We start from the raw sequence: 6062 nt of genomic DNA, 5'->3' as shown, positions 1-6062 counted from the left end.
AAAGACATTTGCTCAACAATATTGAGGATTGAACACTTAGATGTCATGGAACAAAATATACCCACAATTTTATGCAAATTAGAGCATGTATTTCCTCCCGGATGGTTTAACCCAATGGAGCATCTCCCAGTGCACTTAGTTTACGAAACAAAGGTGGGGGGACCAGTACAATATAGATGGATGTATCCGTTTGAAAGGTACGTCTAATATAATTTGAATCGTTAATTTTTAAAGATAATAAAATTTTCTTATATTGAGGAGATTTTTGAATGATTTAGGTTTCTCAACACTTTAATGAAGAAAGTCTGCAATAAAGTTCGTGTAAAAGGATCTATATGTAAGGCATATTTAATTGAGGAGATGTCCACATTTGATTCATATTATTTTGCACCAAATGTTCCATCAAGAAGAACAAGAGTCACTCGAAATGACGATAGAGGAGATTCTTCATATCCATAAATTTTCGTATTCAATTATCCAGGCCGTGCTGCGGGAGTAATGAAAATCAGGTGGATGGATGGGAAAGAGTTTAAAGCCACCAAATTATATGTCTTGTTGAATACTCCGGAGGTCGAACCTTATATTGAGAAAGAATTAAAATTTAAATGAATATATTTATAAGTTCATACTTGGTTCATATTAAATGATTGATATATCATTTAAATTTTTCAGCATGTACACCAATCTATTACATTAGCTATCTTCAAATATCACAGACGCAGAAATAGATAAAGAAATCAAGAAACATTTTCCTAAGTGGTTTCATCATCAAGTATGTTACTTCATACTAGATTATTTTTTAATTGAATTTTAAAAATACATTAAGTGATTCAAATATTTTCTCAGGTTAATTCGAATACTCAAGTTGTTACAGATCTATTAATTCAGAATATAGGATGAGGACCAACTCTAAACATGCGGTATTGGCCAATGTATTTTGTGAACGAATATAAATTTCATACTGTCGAATGAAGTACTAGTAGATCTACCGAAAATTTTGGTGTTTGCGTGCCTGGGACAGGGGTTGGATCCTCAGAGACCTATTATTATGGAAAAATTTTAGATATTATTGAATTGGAATATGTATGCCTACCAATCAAAAGGGTAGGTATGTTCAAATGTGAATGGTACGATCCAAGTCCTAGTGGAACCAAAATACACGAAAAGTATGGTATTATCGAGGTTCGATCATCAAGAAGGTATAAGAAATATGATCCTTTCATTTTTGCTCAACAAGCTAAACAAATGTATTACGCGTTGTACCCCGACACTTGTTATGAAAAACATGATTGGATGGTTGTTATTAAAACAAAGGCATGATCTACAATAATAACTCCCGAGGCTAACATGGAAGAACCTTTCCAAGAGGATGAAATACAAGAACTCCCACAAATTGATCAAAATGATGACTTTAGAGGTAGTTTTACAAGATTTAGATGGGATAGTCGAGGAAATAGATATTTCAAATATTGTTTAGCAAGAAGAAGATGATAATGCAAAGGAAGAATCTATATCAGAAGACAACGAAGAAGAGTTATTGTCTGATGACATAGATAGTGATGAATTTGTAGAAAAAGATTGATATATTTATGAATACATGTGAATTCAAATATATATGTTATGATATAATATCTTTTGTATTTTTTAATGTCTGTGACCTTGTACGTTTTACCGTGTTTTTATGTTTCATGTAATTCTCAAAAACAGATGTCAGGACATTCATCTCCCGAACCAAGCAGGGGTAGAGGAAGACGTCGATCTTATAGGGACACACCTTCCCCAGATCCTAGTAGTGCTGGTTCACAGTCTTCTCCTTATGTTTTCACACATGTTGTTCTGTCTACTCCTTTATATCCTCAGCCATCGCACCCATATACTTTCGTTCCCATGCCTCAGTTTCAAAAACCATTTCTCTCTATGCCATATCATATGGGTTATACTACAGTCTCACCCACATCCCATCCACTTGAGATTGCACCACATTCTGTCCCCTATCCTGGGTTTACTTTTCATCCCATAGGTGGTTCATACCCATACTCATTTATGCCGACACCACATGCACATCCTTCGACATCTTTTCCTGCTCAGAATGTTGACCCGACTCCATCTGAGTCAGTTAATACCAACTGAGCTGATCACCTAGTAGAGTTATCCTGCAATCAGAACTGTGATCAGTGAGTATCTTATATATATATTATTTTAATTAATTGTTTGTGATTGTTTTACATAGAAATGCAATTTCTTACTTGATAAATATTGGTTTTACAGTTTTTTTCCCTAAGGTTAGCCCACTAGGTGTACAATCCAAGATTTGGAAGAGACGGTACACTGAAGCTTGGCTTCATTGGGATGACGTGCCTGAATTAACACGACGGATATGGCTGGATGAATTTAGCATAAGTCAAATTGCAATTCTTAATTATAGAAAGTTTCAATTTAAAATTTTATACATATTTATTCATTTTTAATTTCTTGTAGAAGGAGTTTAAGTGGCAACCCGATGAGAGTGATCGTATATGGATCACTTGGAATAAATCTGGTCGGAGAAGTTTTAGAAATAATTTGAACAAAATTAAAGGAGGTGCAGATAAGGGCGAGTGGATAGATCCGATGGTGCAACGAGCATTGCAGGCCAAGTGAGTTGAAAACGAATACAAGAAGAGAGTAGAATAAAACAAAAAGAATTGTGCGTCCGAGACTGGTGGGTCAGTCCACACAGGCAGATCCATTCCTTTCACAGAGAGCCGAAGAATGATGGTAATTAGTTTTTTTACTAATTAATTGTAAATTTTATAAATTTTTATAATGGTTTATATTATTTTTTATTTATTTCATATATTTGTCATGTAGGCAAGGGAATTAGATTGCGAGCCCAATGAATTTGAGATTTTCAGGAGAACCCATACTCGGAAAAATGATCAAGGACAAGAAGTATGGGTTGATAATAGATCAAAGGTTATCATGGTAATTGTATTTTCTACAATTTAATTAACATTACAATTTAATGATTTTTTTTATTAATTAACAACGTCAATGTTTTAATTTTATATATAGGAGGCGTTCGAGAGATTAAGTGTAGAGGCATCTTCAGCATTAGCTGGCGGTAGTGAGTCATCATCTCCACCTACAATCGACGAACGTCAGATTTTTTATCAAGCTGTCTCTGGTAGGAACAAGAAGGGTCGTGTCTACGGTCTCGACTCTCAAGGTAGGCAATCCTTCTCGGTTGGATCCGATAGTAGTTCCAGTGGTTCATATGAGTTGTCATCAGAATTAGAATAAATGAGATTGAGGGTCACTCAAATGAACGAGGAGTTACATTCTGCTCAAAACAAGGTGGTCGAGATGGAAAATCAGCTGCATTCCACTCGGTCTCGGATGGACGAGGAGTTGCATTATGCTCGGACCGAGGTGACAGATGTGAGAAATGAGAATGTGCAGCTGCATTAGTGGCAGCAACAGATGATGGCATGGCAGGAGCAGATGAATAGACAAATGGTGGCGTTATAACAATCTGACCTGTCTAATTAGCAACCTAGATCGTCGATTCAATCAAGACCTAATAATCAGTTTTTTGATAATGAGGAAGAAAATGATGATGATTGTAACTGAATATTTATGAATTAATCAGTTTGACTTACAAATTCAGTTTTGTTATTTTAATAATTAATATGAATTTTGATTTTTTAAAAATAATATATTTTTAATTTCTATTTAATTAATTAAAATAAATTGTTAATTATCATTAATTTCATTTATATATAAATTTTATTTTAAATAAATATAAAATATAATTTTTTTTTGAATAATAATTAAATATGATTTTTTTAAATAAATTTTTATTTATTATAATTTATTATAATTTTATTTTTAATTTACTTTTAAAATTTTTAGTTTTATTTTATCTTTTAAAATTATTATAGAAAATAAATTTTTTATTTTTTTTAACATTTTAAAAATTTTTATTTATATAAATTATTAATAATTTTAATTTTTATTTACGTTCAATTTTTTTTTATTTTGCAATTTATTTTTTTATTGCACGAAAATCAGCGACAGGTAAAGGTCCCGTCGCTAATCAGCGAAGGAACACATACCTGTTGCTGAATCCGTCGCAAAACGCCACCCGTCACTATATTCTGTCGCTAAATTTTAGTGACGCCAACTTTAGCGACGGGTAGTCTCTCGTCGCTAAATCCGTGCTAAAAAATTTAGCACGGATTTTGATGTTTTAGCGACGGAAATTTCCGTCACTAAAACTCTGATTTTTTGTAGTGTCTTGCCTTTGAAATCTCACATGCGCCTTCCCTTCACTTTTTTCTCTTGAAGCTCTCTTTCAAGTTTCAGTAATCATTTTAGCTCTGTCATTTTCATATTTCGAACCCTCACAAGCGCCAACAACTCTGAGATGATAAAGCAAGTGTCTCGACAAACACACACAGTGCTGGAGCTTTTCCCTTGAGAGTGTTGACACGACTCCTTCATGTGCTCCCGACTTCCGAGGGGGCAGAGGCTTTTCTTCTCCTTAACCCTGGTAATGCTTAACCGAAGACTCAATGCTTCACGAGAAAGATCTTCAAATTCGTTCAAGAGTGTTAGACATGGACTTGGTGACTGTGCTCGTTATTTTCACATATATGTATCTATATTTTGCTGGGAGAAGTATTGGCATATTAGGAATCTTCTCTAAACTAGGGGTTTTCGTGATGATTGACGTTCCATTTCCTAGTTGTTAGATTAATTGCAAAATGATGAACATGACGTCTCTTTCTTGTCGGGCTTTTTGCTTAACAACAACTATTATGTCATTTCATCACCAAGCGAAACGACGTTTGTTGCTCACCAGGAAACACATATTATACCACTTGATCACCAGGCAAAGCGGTGTAAGTCACTTAGGGGCTAACTGATATTATACCTCCCCATTGTCAAGGTACTCGTGGGACAACGATCTTATACCTTCCCGTTGCCAGGCTACTTGTGGGATAACAGTCTTACACTTCCTCTATTGCCGAGCTATGTGTGGGGCAATGGGTTTATTTTTCTCCTCGTTGTCGGGGCATAAGAAGGGTAATGAGCCTTTTGTTTTTACCTTGTTGTCGGGTTGTTAGCAAGACAACGGGCCTTTTGGGTGTACATCGTTGATGGGTCATCTGTGGGGCAACGAGCTTGTTTTTCTCTCATTGCCAAGCAATAAGCAGGATAGCAGGCCTCAGGTTTTTCACCTTATTGTCGGGCTATAAGCAGTGCAACTAGCTTGTGTTTTCCTCGTTGCCGGGTTATAAGAAAGACAACGAGCTTGTGTTTCCTAATTGTCGGGTTTAAGCAAGACAATGGGACTTTTGTTTTTCCCTCCTTGTTATGCTATAAGCGGGGCAACGGGTTTCATTTTCTCCTCATTGGTGGGCTGTAAGCGAGATATTGTGACCTTTATTTTTCCTTTGTTATGGAGCTATGTGCAGGGCAATGGGCTTTGTTTTCTCCTTATTGCGTGGCTATAAGGGGGATAGCGACACCTTTTGTTTTTCCCTTGTTGCCAAGCTATGCACAGGGGAACTAGCTTTGTTTTCTCTTCGTTGCTGGGCTATAAGCAAGACAATGTGACCTTTTGTTTTTCCCTTGTTGCCAGGTTATGCATGGGGCAACAGGGTTCGTTTTCTCCTTGTTACTGAGTTGTAAGTGGGATAACTAGACCTTTTTTTTTCCGCTCATTACTAGGCTATGCGTGGGATAATGGGCCTTTTTTGTTGACCTCATTGTCGGGTTGTTAGCAGTATAATGGGTTTTTTGTGTTTACCTCGTTGTCAGGCTGTTAGCGAGACAACAGGCTTGTTTTCCTCTTATTGCCGATCTATGCACGAGGCAATAGACTTCATTTTCTCCTCACTGTCGGGTTGTAGGTGGGACATGGGACCTTTTGTTTTTCCTTCTTTACCAGGCTATGCACGGGGCAACTGGTTTTTTGTGTTTACCTCATTGTCGAGCTATTAGCAGGACAATAGGCCTTTTGTGTTTACCTCGTTGTTGGGCTATTAGTGGGACAACATGCTTGTTTTACTCTC

The sequence above is a fragment of the Diospyros lotus genome, chromosome 1 (assembly GCF_014633365.1).
Source record: "Diospyros lotus cultivar Yz01 chromosome 1, ASM1463336v1, whole genome shotgun sequence".
Taxonomy (NCBI): Eukaryota; Viridiplantae; Streptophyta; class Magnoliopsida; order Ericales; family Ebenaceae; genus Diospyros; species Diospyros lotus.
Note: the sequence above shows the minus strand (reverse complement) of the source record.